This window comes from Arachis ipaensis, chromosome B9 (assembly GCF_059453495.1).
Source record: "Arachis ipaensis isolate K30076 ecotype BB chromosome B9, ASM5945349v1, whole genome shotgun sequence".
NCBI classification, from domain to species: Eukaryota; Viridiplantae; Streptophyta; class Magnoliopsida; order Fabales; family Fabaceae; genus Arachis; species Arachis ipaensis.
Genome location: NC_142444.1, coordinates 33527695 through 33552735, shown reverse-complemented (window position 1 = coordinate 33552735; position 25041 = coordinate 33527695). Strand labels below are relative to the sequence as shown.

General features: G+C 38.2%; 1 non-coding gene across 1 annotated transcript; it reads right to left on the bottom strand.

Moving 5' to 3' along the window:
• Nucleotides 1–18599: 18599 nt before the first annotated feature.
• LOC148544235 (small nucleolar RNA R71) lies at nt 18600–18707 on the bottom strand. The gene has a single exon (XR_015900482.1). It is a non-coding gene; the product is annotated as a small nucleolar RNA R71 (small nucleolar RNA).
• Between the last annotated feature and the right edge of the window lie 6334 nt (nt 18708–25041).

The window sequence follows — 25041 nt, the reverse complement described above, 5'->3', positions numbered from 1 at the left end:
CGCACACGTGGATTGTGAGGTCGCATGGTGACGGGTACGCATACATGACGCGTACGCGTGCAACGCAACTTGCCAAGCGACGCGTATGCGTGACCTACGCGTACGCGTCGATACTCGCACGTGACTCACTTGAAGGCAATCCACTGGGGTGATTTCTGGGCTTCCCTGGCCCAAATCCAACTCATCTCTAATGCTATTTAATCCAAGGACTGAAGAGGAATCATAATTTTGGAATACATTAGTTTAGTTTAGTTTAGTTTTAGAGGGAAAATTATTTTCTAGAGAGAGAAGCTCTCACTTCTCTCTAGAATTAGGATTACGATTAGGTTTTAGTTTTCTTCTTCTAGATCCAGATCTCCTTCTTCTCTTGCTTCAATTTTCCTTTTGCTTTATGAATTCTTATGTAGATCTCTATTTCCTTTTCAATGAAATTTATGATTTCCATGTCTTCTCATGTTTGATTTGATTTTCTATTATGAATCTATTGCTTTTGTAGTTAGATCTCTCTTTAATTCTTGCAATTCATATGTTTACCTTTATTACCTTTTTTGTGTTTGATGAAATGCTTCTTTTAGCTATGAGTTAGGTTTTGTTCCTCTTGGCTTTGGTAGAGTAATTAGTGACTCTTGAGTTATTTAATTCAATTCCTTTGTTGATTGATAATTAGAAGTTGCTAATTAGCTTGAATGCCACTAAAGCTAGTCTTTCATCATGATTAGGCTAGGACTTGTGGAATCAAGTTAGTCCATCCACTTGACTTTCCTCCATGTTTAGAGGTTAACTAAGTGGGAGCAATGGATAATTGTGGTCACAATTGAGGAGGATAAATAGGATAGGACTTTCAATTCTCATACCTTGCCAAGAGCTTTGTTAGTTGTTAGTTTATTTCCTTTGCCATTTATATTTCTTGTCTATTATCTCAAAAACCCCAAACATACCTCATAACCAATAACAAGAACACTTTATCGCAACTCCTAGGGAGAATGACCCATGGTTTAAATACTTCGTTTTATAATTTTAGGGGTTTGTACTTATGACAAACAATCTTTTGTATGAAAGGATTATTTGTTGGTTTAGAAACTATACTTGCAACGAGATTTCATTTGTGAAATTCTAAACCGTCAAAAATCTACTCATCAAAATGGCGCCGTTGCCGGGGAATTGCAATGGTGTTATGTTATTGGTTATTGTATATATGTGAATATTGTAAATAGCTTGATTTTTGGATTGCTTGTTAGTTTTTGCTAGCTTTAGGACTTTGTTTCATTCTTTCTCATTAGCTTTTGTTTCTTATTTTCTCTTTTCACTATGAATTCTCACTTTGGCTATGAGTTTGGTTCTAACTATGTTGTAGAAAATGAGGGCCACAATGAGGATGTGTATCAAGGATGAGACAATCAAAGGTGGGGGGAACCTTATGTATATGATCAATCTTCATGGCAATAACCTCCACCAATACACTATGAACAAGAGCCATTCTATGATGCATACCAATCAAATGGCTATGGTGAACCCCCTTGTGACACTCAAGAACCACCACATATGCCAATGAGCCATACCCTCAACATAACCCTCAGCCATACTCACAAGCCCCTTTTCACCAACCACCTTCATATGACCCTACTCCTTACACACCATACCAACCACCTTTTGAGCCACATGAGCTACATATAGAACCACCACCATTCCAACCTCAATAATTCCAAGAACCACCATATGACCAAGATGAGCCACTTCCAATGTACACAAATTTTCAACCTCAAGATGAATTCTATCTCCCACCACAACCCTCCATGGAAGAATATCAATGTCCATCTCTCAAGAAAACCATGGATCGGCTTCAAGCAACCATTCGTCAAAAGTTAGATGCATGGGACTTATACCACATGTCCACGGATGATTGCGGGAGAAGAACCGAAGAGGGTAGTTTGAAGGGGATTGTATAATATCAACTTGAGAATAATGAATTGGAGTGTGTTGAGCAACAAGAAGCACAAATAGAGAACATGGAATCACCACATCCTTATTATGATGACTCACCTTCCTACTATAAACCCTTTTCCCCAAGATAATGAACCTTCTCATCCACCCCAACCTCCAATGGATGACATCCTTGGTGTTCTTCTTCAAGGGCAAGCGGAGATGAAAACAGATGTACAAAATTTCACGGCCGCCTTAGACGAGGTGGTAAACCGGTTAACATCCCAATGCTTGGACACTCCCATGGCTACATGTGAAGAAGCCAAGGAAGAGAATAGCATAAAGGAGAGATTGGATGATGGGAAATATTGCTTTGTGTTAGAACAATGGAAGGAAGCTAGGATTGTTGAAGAAAAGGAAGAAATGGTTGAAGACTTAGGAGATGCGGAGCCTCTATGGGAACATAGAGTTGAAGAAAACCCCTCCAAGAAGATTGAATTTTATGCTAAGGAGAGATGTGCACAACCTCCAAAGCATATTCCATATGAAGACTTGGATGGGATAGAGCGAGAATCGAGTTCCCTTGATGATGAAGATCAAGCATCAAGTCTTAGTGGTGAAGAATCCTTTGAGCTCGAAGAACTGTCTCCCAGTGAATTTAAAAGTGTTGTGGAGGTAAACTTCTTTCATCCTCCCAATTATGATTTGAGTAAGGGAAAAAGCTTAGATAAAACTGTTGAACAAAGGATTCTATTTGAGGAATCTTGTGAAGAGGTGGAAGTCTTTAGAAATAGAAGGACGGGAATCGGATACGCTTTGTCAAGACCCTTGGAAGCTTCTTTACCTAGGTTGTCATCTACTCCTTCACTTGAGTGGGTAAAATTCATCTCTATTAGCTTTATTGTCCCACTTGAGTATGGCTTGCTTGAAACAGATGGTCAACTTAGGATGCTTTGTGGGATGAAGCGTAAGAGAAAGATGTTTCGTAGTTGGCGTTGTAGATCAAGGCTCATTATGGTTGATACGTCAAGGATGAAATGTAAAGGTTGGAATAGTGCCCAACTAGATGGGTCTAGGAGGATTGTTGGGAACTTCATTGAAAATTCATCTTACTTGCCACCCGGATGGATTAATAATGATCAACTTCAAGACGGGTGTGAAAATAAAGTGTGGGATCCCGGATCGCACAAGGAGAATTAATTTTGGGAGCCCTTGGCTTGTGAAGAACTCCATCAAGGCTTGGAGGCATTACCTTTAAAGAATAGAGCTTATTGGAGACTCAAGCATTGGTGGATGTTCAAGGATGAATTCAAGCACAAGTCACCTTGATGAGGAGCTCCCCATAAGTCCAACTTAAGGACAATAAACAAAAGTGCTAGGTGGGAGACACCCCACCATGGTAAAATTTTTTCATTTTTCTCTTTTGTACATAATGATAATTAGTTTAAATTCATGTTTTGTTTGAGTTTGTTGAGTTTATTTTATAGTTTAGTATGTTAAATAAGGTTTTATGGTGTTTTGGTAGTTGTTTGGAGGTTTGGAATGCTTGGATTGGTGCAAAGACATAGAAAAATTTTAAAAAACAGAGCACCATCCACGTGTACGCACACCTCACGCGTACGCGTGCATCAAGCATCTTCGACCATCCACGCGCACGCGTCCTGCACGCGTACGCATGGATATCATATTTCCACCTCCCAGCCAAGGACCCGAAAGTTACACCTGCACTGTGCTAACGTTGTGCCTGAGGCACAACCATCAACCCACGCGTAAGCGCGATTGGCGCGTGCGCGTCAACCCTCTGGTTTGCCATGCACGCGTACGCATGACCCACGCGTACACGTCGTTCCCATCTCACCACCACCCACGCGCATGCGTACAGTACACGTACGCGTGGATGCCCTTCCTTTGCTACACTTCTTTTCTCTTTCCATTTCTTTTTTCTCCTTTCTTCTTCCCTTCTCCTACTCTTCATCCAACACTTCTAAACACCATTTATAACCATCCCTTTTAGTTAGTTAGTTGTTTAATTAGTTTAGTTTTCATTTCATTTTCTTTCTTGTTTATGATAAGTGTTGGATTATTGATTTTGTTTACTATATATTGCTGCTTATTACTAATTGAATGCTATCTTAGCATAATCATTGTTGTTATTCGTTGTTGGATTCCTTGTTGAGGTTATTAATTGTTACTTGGTTTGAGTTTTTAATTTTGTGAACACCAAGTATATGAGACCTTGCCTTCAAGCTTTTAATTCTTTTTGAATTGCATGATTTGGCCACCATGTGATTTGAATCCTCTTCTTTGAGTAGGCAATGTCTTATTGGATGTTTTGCATTTATCTTAATGCATTGTACTTCTTGATTATATGCATCCATATGTGTTTGGCTTGAATGCTTTCATGCTTCTTTATTGCTTGTTTGGTTGTCTTAACCTACAAGTTTAGAGCATCTCAAGCACACTAGGATGAGTGCAGTGCATGTTCCTTTTTGTGTAATTGTGACATGGGCCTTTTTATGTTATTGTGTGTTCTAGACCGCATGCATCTTAGAACCTACACACTTGTTTCATTAATGTCACACATTGGGTCACTCACTCCATTCTAGTGATTTACCTCATTCCAACGATGTATGCTTCCTTACTTTTGCATTTACTTTTCTTACTATTTTCAGGATAGAGTCATTATAAGCTAAACACGGAAGCGGGAGAAAGAACACGCAGCACCGGTTGATCCGCCAGGTAAAGGTGGCAATCCGGAGAGTTGCCGTACCCCCTTGCTCATATTTGAATGCACCGAGGACGGTGCAAACTTTTAAGTGTGGGGAGGTCGTCCGACCGAATCGGTGTTTTTAAGTGACAAATTTCTAATCCCAACACTTTTGCATTTCATTTTAGGTCTTTTAGGATTTTTTGTTGCATTTTCTTATCTTTGCATATATATACATAATAAGCTTAGTCAAAATAATGAAAATTTTCAAGGAATTTATCTATAGGGCATTAACACCTCAATTGATTTGGGTAAAAACTTTTCATAGAACTTGCTTGAATTATATATATTGTGGATCATGATTTTTGAGCTAAGAACACACAACCTTGTGAGTTTTGAGCCTAATTGTGTGGTTACATCTTATAACCACTTATCTTCCTTCTTGTGTGCATTATTCTCTTTCTATGATTGTAATCTTTGATTTGTTTGATTCTTTATGTCCATTATTTTGTGTAGACATGCATTTATATGATTGAGGCCATCATTTCATTTAGCTTACTTACCCAAAAAGCCTTACCTTTTATCTTCCTTTGTTAGCCAACTTTGAGCCTACGATTAACCCACTTTGTTCTTAATTTTAGCACATTACCAATCTTAAAGTGGAAAATAATAAATGTCCTTATTTGGATCTTTGATTAGCTTAGGCTAGTGTGTGTGTGTCATTCAAGTGCAGGAAAACTTGAGACATTGGTTGAGAAAAGGGTAACTTTGTATTTTTGTTGAAAATATTGGGAAATGGGTACATGCTCGTGTGTTAATTAAATGTAAAACCATATGTATTGATGCTTTTGTATATCCCTCATTGCAAAAAAAAATGAGAAGAAAATAAAAATAAAAAATATATATGAAAAGAAAAAAATAGCAAAAGAAAAAGAAAAAAATAAAAAGGGGACAAAATGCCCCAAAGTGAAGCAATAACAATCAATGCATATGAGTTGTGATCAAGAAAAGGAAATGCATGAGTATGTGAAAAAGTGAAAAATGGATAGTTAGGTTAGCTTTGAAGTTGTATAGGATGTCATAGGTTAGGAGGGAAGTCCAAGCTTATCAAGGATTCAAATTTCAAGTCCACTTGACCAAATATGCATCCTACCTTAACCCTAGCCCCATTACAACCTATGAAAAGACCTCATGATAATTGTATGCATGCACAAAATATTTTTTGATTGTTAGATGAAAAAACAAATCTTGGAAAGCATGATTAGGAGAGAATTGAGAGAATCAACCCTAAACACTTGAGCGACTAGAGTGCAAACACATCCGGTGAGGGTTCGATTGCTCAATTACATGTTTTCACCTATGATCATCTCTTCTTGCAAGTTTATAAAAATATCTAATAACTCAATTCAATTGTGGATTAGATTTGCTATTGCCTTAACCCTTGTGCCCATATATGTTCTCTTGGGAATTGATTTATTTTGAGCAAGCAATTGCATTCACTTAGACAGTTGCATTTAGGTAGATTGCATATAGTTTAGTTTACATTGAATAAATGTTGATACCCTTTGTTTCCTTCTTGATTTTAGCATGAGGACATGCTCTGGTTTAAGTGTGGGGAGGTTGACAAACCCCATTCTTAGGGTTTATCTTGTGTTGAATTTAGAGGATTTTATCACCTTTTTCCAAATTTATCCAATGAAATAGCATGGTTTTTGTTATTCTCCTTTAATTGTACTTAAGTGTGAAAACATTCTTTTTAGGCCCTTAATTGCCAATTTTGATTCACCTTTGATTCCACTAGATGCTTTGATGTGTGTGTTAGTGATTTCAGGTTGAAAAGGCTAGGAATGGATCAAAGGAATGGAGAGAAAAGCATGCAAAGTGGAGAAATCATGGAAAAGCAAGGATTTGGGATGAGATCAACGACGCGCACGTGCAGCAGACGCGCACGCATGGATTGTGAGATCACATGGCGACGCGTACGCGTGACCTACGCGTACGCGTCGATACTCGCACGTGACTCACTTAAAGGCAATCCGCTGGGGGCAATTTCTGGGCTTCCCAGGCCCAAATCCAACTCATCTCTGATACTATTTAACCCAAGGACTGAAGGGGAATCATAATTTTGGAATACATTAGTTTAGTTTAGTTGAGTTTTGGAGGGAAAGTTAGTTTCTAGAGAGAGAAGCTCTCACTTCTCTCTAGAATTAGGATTAGGATTAGGTTTTAGTTTTCTTCTTCTAGATCTACATCTCCTTCTTCTCTTGCTTCAATTTTCCTTTTGCTTTATGAATTCTTATGTAGATCTCTATTTTCTTTTCAATGGAATTTATGATTTTCATGTCTTTTCATGTTTGATTTGATTTTCTATTATGGATCTATTGCCTTTGTAGTTAGATCTCTCTTTAATTCTTACAATTCATATGTTTACCTTTATTACCTTTTTTGTGTTTGATGAAATGCTTCTTTTAGCTATGAGTTAGATTTTGTTCCTCTTGGCTTTGGTAGAGTAATTAGTGACTCTTGAGTTATCTAATTCAATTCTTTTGTTGATTGATAATTAGAAGTTGCTAATTAGCTTGAATGCCACTAAAGCTAGTCTTTCATCATAATTAGGCTAGGACTTGTGGAATCAAGTTAATCCATCCACTTGACTTTCCTCCATGGTTAGAGGTTAACTAAGTGGGAGCAATGGATAATTGTGGTCACAATTGAAGAGGATAACTAGGATAGGACTTCCAATTCTCATACCTTGCCAAGAGCTTTGTTAGTTGTTAGTTTATTTCCTTTTCCATTTATATTTCTTGTCTATTATCTCAAAAACCCCAAACATACCTCATAACCAATAACAAGAACACTTTATCGCAATTCCTAGGGAGAACGACCCGAGGTTTAAATACATCAATTTATAATTTTATGGGTTTGTACTTGTGACAAACAATCTTTTGTATGAAAGGATTATTTGTTGGTTTAGAAACTATACTTGCAACGAGATTTCATTTGTGAAATTCTTTACCTTAAAAAATCTACTCATCAAACCTTAATTAGCTATAGCTTATTTCTTTTTTAGCTTTCATTTGTTTTTAGGGTTAATGGTCAAATTGGTCCTCAAAAAATTGCACAGTCGTCATTTTGTCCCTGAATAATTTTTTTTAATCAAATTAGTCCTCGAAAGACTTAAAATTAATCTCGTTTGTCGTTCAATTTTTGGGCTAACAGTTTTCAGTCAATGGCGATACACGTGGACCGTTAACTGACAACTTAGCAGTGACCAAAACGATGCCGTTTTGCACAAATACCCTATTACTGAACTAACTCTCCCATTAATCTACCACTTTCCCCCTTTCACTGTCACTTTTCCCCTTTTCACCAAAAAAATCAACGCAAAATCACCCAAAATAGAGTGAGAAGACGGAGCTGCTCTGATCAACCATTGAAGCAACAACCGACGACGATGTTTGTAGTGCGACCGCTCCTCCTCGTCGCGGTCTGAAGGCCACCACTCTTCTGCAGTGGTAGGCACCGTCTCGGGTAAAAGGTCAGTATCCATTGCTCCGCGAGTTCCTTCTCCTTTTTTTTCTTTTCTTTTTTATATGAATGTGTGGTATGATATTCATTGATTTGAATGTTGATTAATTTCGGGTTAGAGTTTTTGTGTTGGGGGTAGTTACTGCTAGGGTTTTGCAATAGTTTACATGTTTTGTATGATGAAAAATTGGGATGCTTTGTTTTCATATGGGCAAAATGCAATGTGTGTGTATAGATGAAACTTTTTGTTTTGTTTAGTTCATGTAAAAGGTAGAATTTGGTGAAATTGTGTTCTTTTTAGATTAAAGTAGTGATTGGAGTTTTGTAAAATGATATTATAAGGAATTAGGATATTCAGAGGTGAATGGTTGTTGCTGAAAATTACCCGAAATGTCGCTTGTAGTTAGGTTGAGGAAATTAAAAGTAGATGATGATTTATTGGAAATGGTGAAAAATTGTAGAAAGAATCACAATTCGATTAACATTTACTTTGTGCATAGAGTCTTAGAGCCACACATGTTGGAGTGTGTGAGTGAGGAACATGATGAGTTAGTTATATTAGAGACCAACAACACCTGTAAACCCAAGGCCACAAATGCTACCCAATTGAATATGAGATACTATTTAAGGCATAAATTACAGCCATTGTCCCAGCCCATGTCTAGGCCCAACAATCCAACACCACAGCCAATTCCCAGTCCAAACCACAACCCATGTGTCAGTCCAAATCACAAGCCAAATCACAGCTCATGTCTCAACCCAAATCACAGTCTGAAACACAATTAATTCTTCACAACTAGCCCCTAAATTCTTCATCTCAGCCATCAAAGTCTTCTAGTCAATCCTTGAAAGTTCATTCCCAACCATCCAAGACTCATAGCCAACCCTCAAAATCTCATTTCCAAATTCCCAACACTTGAAGGTTTCTTCCCAGCAACCCAAGTGGTATTCAATGAATTTTGTTATAATGTTTATGGTGTTGTGTAACAAATTTATTTATGAATCTTATTAGTAAATGCCTTTGTTATCAATTTTTTAGGATTGGAAAGTAATGTAGAGTCTGATAGTGCATTTAATTGTGGGTCCTGGCACTTAGAAGACACGAATCAAGCGTTGGATTTTGATGAGGAGGATTGTGCTGTTTATCCACCATATAATGAGAAAGCAATTTTTGAAGGGTTGAAGCTTGAGATAGGTATGATCTTCAAGACAATGCGTGAATTTATAAATGCCACTAGGAACTACACTATATAGTGGAGTAGGAATATTATTTTCAAGAAGAATGATAATATGCAGGTTAGGGTTGTTTGTTTGTATGAAAAAAAATTATTCTTGGGTAGTGTATTGTGCTTTGAAGAAGTCTGATATGTCATGACAGATTAAAACTTTAGTAGATAAACATACATGTCCTAAGAGTAGGAGTAACAGGGCTGCTACTCAGGTATGCCCTGCATGCATGCCATTGCTGCCATTGAAGACAAGAATGACAAGAGGCTTGAGGAGTATTGCCATGAGTGGTTAACAATGGACGCGTATAGAAGAACATACTGCTTCAATGTGAATCCAATAAAGAGCAAGATCTATGAAAACAAAACAGGGTCCCCAGCACCGGTTCCACCTCTAGTTAAATCCAAGCCAAGTAGGCCCACAATGAATAGGAGGAAGGACAAAGATGAACAACCTGTTGGATCAAAGACATGGACGAAAAGAAAATATAACCTAATATGGTACCTATATTGTGATGAAGTTGGGCACAACAGAAGAATGTGCGAAGTGAAGAAACAAAAGGAAGCTACTGAAAAAGCAAGGCTTATGCAACATCAACTTGCAGTAGTTGCTACCCCTGCTGGTGTTAATGCTCAAGATGCACCAAATGAAATCCCGATTGATCTTGCTGCTCAAATTCCTATTAACCCACCACCAATACACTCAAATGCACCAACAGAAATGATCCTTGGCTAATCGGAAGGGGTTCTGATTACACAAGAGTCTCAACCTTTATCTGTTCCCAGCCAAGTTGATACTTTATTTGTAATCTATCTTTTGTTATAAATTATTCAATTTCGCTAGGGAACCAATAGGGGTATAGCCAACAACAAGCCAACAAGCATGTTTAAACTACACTATATACTAATCAATTGTCATTAATTATTGATTATTTAGATTTTATTTTTTTAAAATTACAAAATTAATTATTATTAATTACAACTAATTCACCTTTTACCATTTATTATGCACACACTAATTCCTCTTTTCAAAAAAAAATAAACATCCAAACTAAAAAAAATACCAAAACATAAGATAAAGAATCATCCAAATCCTAAGAAAAAAATATACAAAACATAGGAAAAAATCATCCAAATCCTAAGAAAAACACATACAAAATATAAGAAAAATAGTCATCCAAAACTAATAAAAAGGATCATCCAAAATTTAGGAAAAATAAGCATAAAAAACTAATTAAAAGAATCATTCATAATCAAATAGGAGGAGAAGAAAAGACGTAGGGTGACCGGCGACGACATCTTGGACGGCGTTGCATACACGGTGGGGGACTCGCAGTGGCGCATTGCGAGGAGGAAGCCACAGAAGCCGCACATCATGAGTGGAGGAGTTGACATGGATCGAAATAGTTGATCGCGCGTTGCGAATGGGAGCCCGACGGTGGCTGCGTAGCAACGAAGGCGGCGTCGATGGGACGCGAGGAAAAGGCCGCGCAGCTTGACAAAAGATGCGACAATGGTCGGTGAGCGGCGACGTCGAAAACTGCGTGGAGGCGATGTGTTTATGGAGGGAGATATTTGACTGTTTCCAAAGGAATGAAAAAGGATTAGGTTTTTTATAGATTATTTTTATTGTGTATTATAAATGTGATAACTGTGACTAGGATAAATATAGAAAGAATCTTATTTGAATTTTGATTTTTGATTTTTAAATTTTTATTTATTTATAAAATTTTAATTATAATAGAATTGGCTTATGTTAGCTTATAAGAGAGTTGTTTCCCTATACTTTTCCTAAATTATAATATCCCATAATGTAAATCTAATTAGTGAATTGATTTTCTCCATCATGATGGTAAAATACAGGACAAAGTAAGATCAAGGCCTCCAAAACTTTATGTTGTTAATGGAAAAGCAATAACCCCAACCTCACCACAACTGGTTGTAGCTGCAACAATTTCGCTTTTAGTTGAAACAATCAAGGGCACTAGTTCTATTACTACAAAAAAATTAGCTAGCTTAATGACTTTTGTGCCAACTTCCGGATTCAAATGCCCGAAAAAAAAAGACAGATATTTGAAATGTGTTGGGTATTAAAAGTTGAATTATGTATTTTGTAAAGGGATAAGAATTAGAAGCTTTATGCATTATAGATATATTGTTAAGTATTTTGTACAGCCTTGTTTATCTTTTGGTATAGCCTAAGATTAGGTAACTTATTCTTGATACTATGAAGACTTGGTTAATAGGATTGGTATTATTTTGAAGCCTATGTTAATATTCTTATATGAACATGCAAATGTTTCGATCTCAATATATATAATTAGGCTTAATTTATCTTATGAGTAATTAAATGTTTATTTTTATTTACTTGTTTCTAGAGTTGTATAAAAATTGGTTAAAATCATGTCAAAAAATATAAGTTGCATGATTGTTAATGAAAAGGAAAAAATGTCCAACCTCATTTATTAAATTTCACCAATACTCTTAACAAGATCTAACAAAATAACAATATCACCAATGTTTTAACAAATTTTTTTACTTTTTCACAAATGACATATAAAGTGTTCCAACCACTAACATAAGTACTATTACTAGGGCAAACATAAAAATAATTAACATATTAACTACTCTGACTTTAGCTTTCAAACTACCTATTCTCCAACCTGGTTTCATTTTCCAATTTTCATAGTCACTTTCAACTTCAAACTCTACTTCTGTCCCACCATTTGTGATTTCAAAAGCTTCATATTCATTATCATCTACCCAACTAAAGTAGTTACGGTGGCTGCCTTTCTGCACATGTCAAGCAAAAAACGTGAATCTCACATTAATGATAAAGGGGGTTCAAGAAACTATAGTTCATACCAATTTAAACTCACCCGATATCTTAGACAAGTATGAAACAACCTTTCTAGATGTTCTAGTGTTCCAAATTTCTTAATCATAGTTTCCAGCCCACAAAAACAAGTTTTGTCCATATTCATCCTCTTTCTTCGCATGGAAGAGTTAGAATCGAAGCTATCCAGCGATTGCGGTGACAACCCACCACTTCATCCTCGACTAGTGCTCCGTATCGTGGCTTCTAAATCTGGGTAATGGCTCTGCACCACTGCAGCACCACTCATCAAGACGGATTAATGTCTCCGTGGATTTTGGAGATTAGGGTTTATGAAATGGGGATTAGGGACTATTTTAACATAATATAGTAAACATATCTTATCAGCTTTCATCTGGGTACACATTTGTTAACACACGGTAAGTTAACGGCCCACGTGTATTGCTGTTGACGGAAACTGTTAGCCCAAAAATGAAAGGATAAACGAGATTAATGTTAAATCTTTCAGGGACTAATTTGATTAAAAAAATTATTTGGAAACAAAAATGATGATTGTGCAATCTTTCGGAGACCAATTTGACCATTAATCCTTTATTTTTTTTAATTATTACTGAAACAAATACATAATATTATATATAATAAATATATAATTATAAAGGTTTAACAATGGGTTAAGAACATATTATAAATATCACATACATAAGATAAGATATTAAACCAAATAACATCACTTTAGATTATTGTCTTTCTAATGTTATGAGAAAAGGACAAATTCGTCCCTGACCTTTTTTTTAGAAGACATTTTCATCCCCGATGATTGTAAAATACAATGATGTCCCTGACCCTTCAAAATTTTGGACAAATCTATCCCCCCGTTAATCTCAACCCGTAAGCCCCGTCGGAAGTGCTGAGTTAGCTGCCGTGACTTTGACGTGGATGTAACGGGATGCCACGTTGGCAAGACTTTCTGGAAATAGGACAGATTAGTCTCCAGCCTCCTTAAACGACACCGTTTCTCCCCTACCCTTCCAAACACAGTTTAATTCCCATATGCAATACCCATAACACCCATGCTTTTTCCTCTGAATTACTGAAAACCCTAGAAGAGCAACGATCAAAGTCCCCCTGTTTTTCCCTCCAAAAATTGCACTACGTGGAAGAGCAATCGGTCCGTCGTGGAGTTGCTGTGGGAGGCTAACAAGAAGGGTTTCGTTGAGGGCGTACTTGCTGTCTTCCTTAGAAGGTAAAATCGTGATCCTTTTCGTTTAAGTTTTAGTTATTGTGTGGGAAGAAAGGGTGAATGCAGTGTGTGTGCATGTTGAGAGTGTGGGAAACAGGGGTATAATGTAGTGGTTTATTTCTTTTGAAAACGTTGTGTGTATGATTAGTAGGGGGAACTTGTTCGAGCAAAGGGGTTTCCTTCAAAATTTTGGTAACTGTTTCTGGACTGAGACGTTGTTGATCATTAGTTAATTTCAGATGGTTGACGTTTTTGTGGTGCCAGTTTTTCACCATGGAGGGAAGTTTGTCAGAGGGATTAATGGAGCCCTGGTTAATGAAAATGGGAAGGAAGAGAGGTTTCCTGAGATGGACCTAGACTTTGTGAACTTTGGAGACCTTGTTACGTTGTTCAAGGGTTTGGGATACCAGTCATACAGGGAAGTATACTGGTATGATCCCACAAGTAGCGACATTGAGTCGGGTTTGAACAAGTTAACTGGGGATGCTGGGATAAATGCAATGCGAGATAACATATCGAAGAACCAAAACTCTTCTGAGTTTCATATATACTTTGATCATGGAGTAGATGTCCCTGAGGTTGTTGAAGATGCTGGAAGGGATGCTGATGGAGCAGTGGATGTGGATGAGATATTAGAGGAACTGAAGACATCCTCTTCATCAGATGACAGGTACGAAAGCACGGAGGATGTGTTGTACAAACCTCCACCAGCTGGAGTGGAGACCTCTAGTTCTGAGAGTGAAAAAGAAGCCAGTTGCAAGAGAAAAAGAACAACACAGGGTAGAAAAAAGATAGTCACCCCGAAGAAGCCAGTTGCAAGGAGGCAAAGGTCAAAGGGAAAGGCTAAGGTTGAACAGAGGAGGCAGAAAAGGACCAGGGTGAATGTTAGGGGAGAAAATAGTTCAGGGGATAATACTGGTGGTCAGGGGGCTGCTCGGCCGAATGATGAAGGAGGAGGTGAGGGTAATCCTGGTGTGGAGCCGGACAATGCAGGGGTAGGGTTTTTACATTAGTTAGTTGCCATCAGAAATGGAAAAAATTGTATTTGAGTATGAATCCAAGGAGTTGCATACACCCATTTCATCTGATGATGAAAGTAGCAGCAGGAGATTTCCTGAATTCGATGATAACTATGCTCACGGTGAGGGGAGATTTGAGTTGGGAACCAGATTTGCTACTGTTGAAAGGTTGATGAGCGGATAATTTATACGCTTTTTGACATTGTTTTTAGTAGGATCTAGTTACTTTTAGGGATGTTTTTAATAGATTTTGTGTTAAATTCACATTTCTGGACTTTACTATGAGTTTGTGTGTTTTTCTGTGATTTCAGGTATTTTCTGGCTGAAATTGAGGGACTTGAGCAGAAATCAGATTCAGAGGTTGAAAAAGGACTGCTGATGCTGTTGGATTCTGACCTCCCTGCACTCAAAGTGGATTTTCTGGAGCTACAGAACTCGAATTGGCGCGCTTCCAATTGCGTTGGAAAGTAGACATCCAGGGCTTTCCAGAAATATATAATAGTCCATACTTTGGCCAAGAATAGATGACGTAAACTGGCATTCAACGCCAGCTTTCTACCCAAATCTGGCGTCCAGCGCCAGAAAAGGATCCAAAACCAGAGTTGAACGCCCAAACTGGCACAAAAACTGGCGTTCAACTCCACAAATGGCCTCTGCACGTGCAACACTTAAAGCTCAGCCCAAACACACACCAAGTGGGCCCCGGAAGTGGATTTATACATCAAATACTTACTCATGTAAACCCTAGTAGCTAGTTTATTATAAATAGGACCTCTTACTATTGTATTAGGCATCCTGGATTGTATTTTGATCCTGTGATCACGTTTTAGGGGGCTGGCCATCTCGGCCATTCCTGGACCTTCACTTATGTATTTTCAACGGTAGAGTTTCTACACTCCATAGATTGAGGTGTGGAGCTCTGCTGTTCCTCAAAGATTAATGCAAGTACTACTGTTTTCTATTCAATTCTTCTTATTTCGCTTCTAAGATATCCATTCGCACCCAAGAACATGATGAAGGTGATGATTATGTGTGACGCTCATCATCCTTCTCCCCTATGAACGCGTGCCTGACGAACACTTCCGTTCTACATGAAATAAGCTAGAATGAATATCTCTTAGATCTCCTAACCAGAATCTTCGTGGCGTAAGCTAGAATGATGGCGGCATTCAAGAGAATCCGGAAGGTCTAAACCTTGTATGTGGTATTCTGAGTAGGATTCAATGATTGAATGACTGTGACGAGCTTCAAACTCGCAATTGTTGGGCGTTAGTGACAGACGCAAAAGGAGGGTGAATCCTATTCCAGCATGATCGGGAACCGACAGATGAATAGCCGTGCCGTGACAGGGTGCGTGAGCATATTATTCACTGAGAGGAGGGGATTGTAGCCACTGACAACGGTGATGCCCTTGCATAAAGCCAGCCATGGAAAGGAGTAAGACTGATTGGATGAAGATAGCAGGAAAGCAGAGGTTCAGAGGAACGAAAGCATCTCCAGTCGCTTATCTGAAATTTCTACCAATGATTTACATAAGTATCTCTATCTCTATTCTATTATTTAATTTCAAAAACTCCATTATCACTTTATATCTGCCTGACTGAGATTTGCAAGGTGACCATAGCTTGCTTCATACCAACAATCTCCGTGGGATTCGACCCTTACTCACGTAAGGTATTACTTGGACGACCCAGTGCACTTGCTGGTTAGTTGTATCAAAGTTGTGACAATTATGAATTAAGATCAGAGCACCAAGCTTTGGAGCCATTACCAGGATTTGTTCGAGCCTGGAGATCACAATTTTGTGCACCAAGTTTTTGGCGCCGCTGCCGGGGATTGTTCGAGTTTGGACAACTGACGGTTCATCTTGTTGCTCAGATTAGGTAATTTTATTTTTGTTTTATTTTCAAAAATTTTTCAAAAATCTTTCAAAATTTTCTCCTTTGTTTTCGAAAAAAAAATGTTTTCAAAAATATATTTTTCTTCAGGATTTTTAAGAATGAATTCTAGTGTTTCATGAAACATGTTGAAGCCTGGCTGGCTGTAAAGCCATGTCTCAATTCTTATACTCAAGAGAAGAGCTTCTTTATCTTTCTTAGCCAATTGGCTGTTGAATTTAAGGAATGTCAGGCGTGTCATGTCTGAGTTACATACTAAAGCTTGGCTGGCTATTAAGCCATGCCTGACCCTTTGATTAGAGCTTTAGAGCATAAGATTCCTGGAATTCATATTAAAAATTTTGGAATCCTTTTTTTTCTTTTTCAAAAGAATTTTTCGAAAAATATAAAATAAAAATCCAAAAAAAAAAATTAGAAAATCATAAAAATCAAAAATATTTCATGTTTTCTTGTTTGAGTCTTGAGTCATGTTATAAGTTTGGTGTCAATTGCATGTGCATCTTGCATTTTTCAAAAATTTCATGCATTCATAGTGTTCTTCATGATCTTCAAGTTGTTCTTTGTCAGTCTTCTTGTTTGATCTTGATGTTTTTCTTGTTTTGTGTCTTTTCTTGTTTTACATGTACATTTTTTATTTATTAGAGTCTAAACATGAAAGATTTCTAAGTTTGGTGTCTTGCATGTTTTCTTTGCATATAAAATTTTCCAAAAATATGTTCTTGATGTTCATCATGATATTCACAGTGTTCTTGGTGTTCATCTTGACATTCATAGCATTCTTGCACACATTCATAATTTTGATCTAAAATTGCCATGCATTGCATCATTTTTCTTGTTTTTCTCTCTCATCATAAAAATTCAAAAATAAAAAAAAAATATCTTTCCCTTTTTTTCTCTCATCAAATTCGAAAATTTGAGTTGACTTTTTCAAAAATTTTTTAAAATCAAATTGTTTCTCATGAGTCAAATCAAATTTTCAATTTGAAAATCTTATCTTTTTCAAAATCTTTTTCAAAAATCAAATCTTTTTCAAAATTCTTAGTTATTTTCGAAAATTCCAAAAATATTTTTCAAAAATCTTTTTCTTATTTTTATACCAAATTTTCGAAAATAACATAAACAATTAATGTTTTGATTCAAAAATTTGAAGTTTGTTACTTGCTTGTTAAGAAAGATTCAAACTTTAAGTTCTAGAATCATATCTTGTGATTTCTTATGAATCAAGTCATTAATTGTGATTTTAAAAATCAAATCTTTTTCAAAACTAATTTCAATCATATCTTTTCAAAAATATCTACTTATCTTATCTTTTTCAAAAAATATCTTTTCAAAATATCTTTTCTAACTTCCTAACTTCTTATCTTTTCAAAATTTGTTTCAACTAACTAACTAACTTTTTGTTTGTTCCTTAACTTTTTCAAAACTACCTAACTAATTCTCTCTCTCTCATTTTTCGAAAATATCTTCCCCCTTTTTCAAAATTTCTTTTTAATTTATTAATTATTTTAATTTTTAAATCTTAATTTTCGAAAATTACTAACATTTTTCAAAAACTATTTTCAAAAATCACTAACTCTTTTTCAAAAATTATTTTCGAAAATTCTCTTCTCTCTCATCTCCTTCTATTTTATTCATCTACTAACATCTCTCCCTCATTCAAAAAAAAAAAGGATCTCTATTATTATTATTTTTCTGTGCCTTCTTCTTTGTCATATGAGCAGGAGCAAGGACAAGAATATTCTTGTTGAAGCAGATCCAGAACCTGAAAGGACTCTGAATTACAACTAACCAGTAAGCACCTGTTAGGAATTTTCAAACAAGAAGAGGAGATGGCAGCCGAAAATAATAATAATGCAAGGAGGATGCTTGGTGACTTTACTGCACCTAATTCCAATTTACATGGAAGAAGCATCTCCATTCCTGCCATTGGAGCAAACAAATTTGAGCTGAAACCTCAATTAGTTTCTCTGATGCAGCAGAACTGCAAGTTTCATGGACTTCCATCTGAAGATCCTTTTCAGTTCTTAACTGAATTCTTGCAGATATGTGATACTGTTAAGACTAATGGAGTAGATCCTGAAGTCTACAGGCTCATGCTTTTCCCTTTTGCTGTAAGAGACAGAGCTAGATTATGGTTGGATTCTCAACCCAAAGACAGCCTGAACTCTTGGGATAAGCTGGTCACGGCTTTCTTAGCCAAGTACTTTCCTCCTCAAAAGCTGAGCAAGCTTAGAGCTGATGTACAAACCTTCAGACAGAAAGAAGGTGAATCCCTCTATGAAGCTTGGGAAAGATACAAACAGTTGACCAAAAAATGTCCTTCTGACATGCTTTCAGAATGGACCATCCTGGATATATTCTATGATGGTTTTATCTGAGCTATCAAAGATGTCACTGGACACTTCTGCAGGTGGATCCATTCACCTAAAGAAAACGCCTGCAGAAGCTCAAGAACTCATTGACATGGTTGCTAATAACCAGTTCATGTACACTTCTGAAAGGAATCCTGTGAGTAATGGGACGCCTATGAAGAAGGGAGTTCTTGAAGTTGATACTCTGAATGCCATATTGGCTCAGAATAAAATATTGACTCAGCAAGTCAATATGATCTCTCAGAGTCTGCATGGAATGCAAGCTGCATCCAACAGTACTCAAGAGGCTTCTTATGAAGAAGAAGCTTATGATCCTGAGAACCCTGCAATAGCAGAGGTGAATTACTTAGGTGAACCTTATGGAAACACCTATAACTCATCATGGAGAAATCATCCAAATTTCTCATGGAAGGATCAAAAGCCTCAACAAGGCTTTAATAATGGTGGAAGAAACAGGTTTAGCAATAGCAAGCCTTTTCCATCATCAACTCAGCAACAGACAGAGAACTCTAAACAAAATGCTTCTAATTTAGCAAATCTGGTCTCTGATCTATCTAAGGCCACTGTAAGTTTCATGAATGAAACAAGGTTTTCCATTAGAAATCTGGAAGCACAAGTGGGCCAGCTGAGTAAAAGGATCACTGAATCCCTCCTAGTATTCTCCCAAGCAATATAGAAGAGAATCCAAAAGGAGAGTGCAAGGCCATTGACATAAGCGCCATGGCCGAACCTATGTGGAGAGGAGAGGACGTGAATCCCAAGGAGGAAGACCTCCTGGGACGTCCAGTGGTCAATAAGGAGCTTCCCTCTGAGGAACCAAAGGACTCTGGGGCCCATCTAGAGACCATAGAGATCCCATTGAACCTCCTTATGCCCTTCATGAGCTCTGATGAGTATTCCTCTTCTGAAGAGAATGAGGATGTTACTGAAGAGCAAACTGCCAAGTTTCTTGGTGCAATCATGAAGCTAAATGCCAAATTATTTGGCATTGATACTTGGGAAGTTGAACCTCCCTTGTTCATCAATGAACTAAGTGATCTGGATCAACTGACATTGCCTCAGAAGAGACAGGATCCTAGAAAGTTCATAATACCCTGTATCATAGGCACCATGATCTTTAAGGCTCTGTGTGACCTTGGTTCAGGAATAAACCTCATGCCCCTCTCTGTAATAGAGAAACTGGGAATCTATGGGGTGCAAGCTGCTAAAATCTCATTAGAGATGGCAGACAGTTCAAGAAAACAGGCTTATGGACAAGTAGAGGACGTGTTAGTAAAGGTTGAAGGCCTTTACATCCCTGCTAATTTCATAGTCCTGGATACTGGAAAGGAAGAGGATGAATCCATCATCCTAGGAAGACCTTTCCTGGCCACAGCAAGAGCTGTGATTGATGTTGACAGAGGTAAAATATTCCTTCAATGGAATGAGAACTCCCTTGTGTTTAAAACTCAAGGATCTCCCTCTGCAACCATAGGGAGGAAGCAGAAAAAGCTTCTCTCCAAGCAGAGTCAACCAGAGCCCCCACAGTCAAACTCTAAGTTTGGTGTTGGGAGGCCACAACCAAACTCTAAGTTTGGTGTTGAACTCCCATATCCAAACTCTAAGTTTGGTGTTGGAGAGTCTCAACAAAGCTCTGCACATCTGTGAGGCTCCATGAGAGCCCACTGTCAAGCTATTGACATTAAAGAAGCGCTTGTTGGGAGGCAACCCAATGTTTATCTAATTCTTATTTTTATTGTTTTTCATGTTTTCTTAGGTTCATGATCTTGTGGAGTCACAAGATAAATATAAAAATTGAAAACGGAATCAAAAACAGCAGAAGAAATATCACACCCTGGAGGAGCATCTGCCTGGCGTTCAAACGCCAGAACAGAGCATAGTTCTGGCGCTGAATGCCCAGAATGGGAGCATCCTGGCGCTGAACGCCCAGAACAAGCATGGTTCTGGCGTTCAACGCCAGAAATGGCAGCAAATGGGCGTTGAACGCCCAAAATGGGCACCAACCTGGCGCTGAACGCCCAGAGTTGTGTGCAAGGGCATTTTGCATGCCTAAATTGGTGCAGGGATGTAAATGCCTTGACACCTCAAGATCTGTGGACCTCACAGAATCACCTCAGGATCTGTGGACCCCACAGGATCCCCACCTACCTCATCATCTCTCTTCCCATTCATGATCATCCCTTCTGTTTTCCATTTACCACTCACATCCATACACCCACTACCTTCAAAATTCAACATCGCTCTACCACCCAATCCCACCCATATGGCCAAATACACACTCCCATCCATCTCCTCCATATCTTCTTCATTCTTTCTTCTTTTGCTCGAGGGCGAGCAACATTCTAAGTTTGGTGTGGTAAAAAGCATAGCTTTTTTGTTTTTTTCCATAACCATTGAAGGCACCTAAGGCCAGAGAAGCCTCTAGAAAGAGGAAAGGGAAGACAAAAGCTTCCATCAAGGGTCTATAGCTCAGTGGTAGAACATTTGACTGCAAATCAAGAGATCCCTGAGATACCTCAGGGGATACATTTTCTTCCACACAATTATTGGAAGCAACTAAGGGTGGAACATCAAGAGCACTCCATCATCCTTCATGAAATCAGAGAAGATCTAAAAGCAATGAGGGAGGAGCAACAAAGACAAGGAAGAGACATAGAAGAGCTCAAGGACATCACTAAGGTGGACTCATTCCTTGTTCTTACTTTCTCTGTTTTTCGTTTTCTATGTTATGGTGCTTATCTATGTTTGTGTCTTCATTACATGATCATTAGCAGTTAGTAACTATGTCTTAAAGTTATGAATGTCCTATGAATCCATCACCTCTCTTAAATAAAAAATGTTTTAATTCAAAAGAACAAGAAGTACATGAGTTTCGAATTTATCCTTGAACTTAGTTTAATTATATTGATGTGGTGACAATGCTTCTTGTTTTCTGAATGTATGCGTGAACAGTGCATATGTCTTTTGAAGTTGTTGTTTAAGAATGTTAAATATGTTGGCTCTTGAAAGAATGATGACTAGGAGACATGTTATTTGATAATCTGAAAAATCATAAAAATGATTCTTGAAGCAAGAAAAAGCAGCAAAGAACAAAGCTTGCAGAAAAAAAAAGGCAAAAAAAAATATATATATAGAAAGAAAAAGAAAAAGCAAGCAGAAAAAGCCAAAGCTCTTAAAACCAAGAGGCAAGAGCAAAAAGCCAATAACCCTTAAAACCAAAAGGCAAGGAAAATAAAAAGGATCCCAAGGCTTTGAGCATCAGTGGATAGGAGGGCCTAAAGGAATAAAATCCTGGTCTAAGCGGCTAAACCAAGCTGTCCCTAACCATGTGCTTGTGGCGTGTAGGTGTCAAGTGAAAACTTGAGACTGAGCGGTTAAAGTCAAGGTCCAAAGCAAAAAAAGAGTGTGCTTAAGAACCCTGAACACCTCTAATTGGGGACTTTAGCAAAGCTGAGTCACAATCTGAAAGGGTTCACCCAATTATGTGTCTGTGGCATTTATGTATCCGGTGGTAATACTGGAAAACAAAGTGCTTAGGGCCACGGCCAAGACTCATAAAGAAGCTGTGTTCAAGAATCATCATACTGAACTAAGAGAGTCAATAACACTATTCGAAATCTGAAGTTCCTATAGATGCCAATCATTCTGAACCTCAATGGATAAAGTGAGATGCCAAAACTATTCAAGAGGCAAAAAGCTATAAGTCCCGCTCATATGATTGAAGCTCTGTTTCATTGATAGTTTGGAATTTATAGTATATTCTATTCTTTTTATCCTATTTTGATTTTCAGTTGCTTGGGGACAAGCAACAATTTAAATTTGGTGTTGTGATGAGCGGATAATTTATACGCTTTTTGACATTGTTTTTAGTATGTTTTTAGTAGGATCTAGTTACTTTTAGGGATGTTTTTAATAGATTTTGTGTTAAATTCACATTTCTGGACTTTACTATGAGTTTGTGTATTTTTCTGTGATTTCAGGTATTTTCTGGCTGAAATTGAGGGACTTGAGCAGAAATCAGATTCAGAGGTTGAAAAAGGACTGCTGATGCTGTTGGATTCTGACCTCCCTGCACTCAAAGTGGATTTTCTGGAGCTACAGAACTCGAAATGGCGCGCTTCCAATTGCGTTGGAAAGTAGACATCCAGGGCTTTCCAGCAATATATAATAGTCCATACTTTGGCCAAGAATAGACGACGTAAACTGGCGTTCAACGCCAGCTTTCTACCCAAATCTGGCGTCCAGCGCCAGAAAAGGATCCAAAACCAGAGTTGAACGCCCAAACTGGCACAAAAACTGACGTTCAACTTCACAAATGGCCTCTGCACGTGCAACACTTAAAGCTCAGCCCAAACACACACCAAGTGGGCCCCGGAAGTGGATTTATACATCAAATACTTACTCATGTAAACCCTAGTAGCTAGTTTATTATAAATAGGACCTCTTACTATTGTATTAGGCATCCTGGATTGTATTTTGATCCTATGATCACGTTTTAGGGGGCTGGCCATCTCAGCCATGCCTGGACCTTCACTTATGTATTTTCAACGGTAGAGTTTCTACACTCCATAGATTGAGGTGTGGAGCTCTGCTGTTCCTCAAAGATTAATGCAAGTACTACTGTTTTCTATTCAATTCTTCTTATTTCGCTTCTAAGATATCCATTCGCACCCAAGAACATGATGAAGGTGATGATTATGTGTGACGCTCATCATCCTTCTCCCCTATGAACGCGTGCCTGACGAACACTTCCGTTCTACATGAAATAAGCTAGAATGAATATCTCTTAGATCTCCTAACCAGAATCTTCGTGGCGTAAGCTAGAATGATGGCGGCATTCAAGAGAATCTGGAAGGTCTAAACCTTGTCTGTGGTATTCTGAGTAGGATTCAATGATTGAATGACTGTGACGAGCTTCAAACTCGCGATTGTTGGGCGTTAGTGACAGACGCAAAAGGTGGGTGAATCCTATTCCAGCATGATCGGGAACCGACAGATGAATAGCCGTGCCGTGACAGGGTGCGTGAGCATATTATTCACTGAGAGGAGGGGATTGTAGCCACTGACAACGGTGATGCCCTTGCATAAAGCCAGCCATGGAAAGGAGTAAGACTGATTGGATGAAGATAGCAGGAAAGCAGAGGTTTAGAGGAACGAAAGCATCTCCAGTCGCTTATCTGAAATTTCTACCAATGATTTACATAAGTATCTCTATCTCTATTCTATTATTTAATTTCGAAAACTCCATTATCACTTTATATCTGCCTGACTGAGATTTGCAAGGTGACCATAGCTTGCTTCATACCAACAATCTCCGTGGGATTCGACCCTTACTCACGTAAGGTATTACTTGGACGACCCAGTGCACTTGCTGGTTAGTTGTATCGAAGTTGTGACAATTATGAATTAAGATCAGAGCACCAAGCTTTGGAGCCATTACCAGGATTTGTTCGAGCCTGGAGATCACAATTTTGTGCACCAAAGGTTTAAGGAGGTGGTGAAAGATTCCTTCATTGCTGAAGGGAGGGAGCTCAAGTGGATAAAGAACGACAAGGAGAAGGTAAGGGTGGGTTGCAAGGATGAGGAATGTCCATTCCTGGTTCATTTGTCCTATACCAAAACCTTGCAGTGTTATCAAGTAAAGACATATGTGCAAGAACATACTTGTGCAAGGGATTTAGGGAGCAATGCAGCTGACCAGCATTGGCTTAGCAAGAAGATTGAAAAGGGGATGATAACCCAACCTCACATGAACACGAAGGAGGCAACTGACTTCCTAAGAGAGGAGTTTTCATTATGTCCCCACCCTAAAATGGTGTACAGAGCAGTAGTGGAGGCTAGGGAGAAGATCATGGGCAATGAGAGGGACCAATACAAACGGAGCAGAGACTACTGTGAGTAGATTCTGAGAAGCAATCCAGGTTCGACGGCCAGGTTGAAGCTTATGCCAGTTCCAGAATCACCTCCCGTATTTGATAAATTATACATATGCTTGGATGCTTGTAAGAAAGGGTTCAAGGATGGGTGCAGACCTTTGTTGCACCTAGATGGTTATTTTTTGAAAACCTACTACATGGGTTGGCTTCTAGCAGCAGTTGCCCAAGATGCCAACAATCAGTACGAAGCCCATCCTCACCATGTATGAAGAAATCAGATGTTATCTGATGAGGAGGATGGTGAATCACAAACGGGTCCTGGATAACCACACTGAAAAGCTAGCACCTGTACAACAGAAGAGGATGGAGAGGTTAATCTATCTTAGTACTAAGTGGATGGCTGAATGGGTTGGTGACAA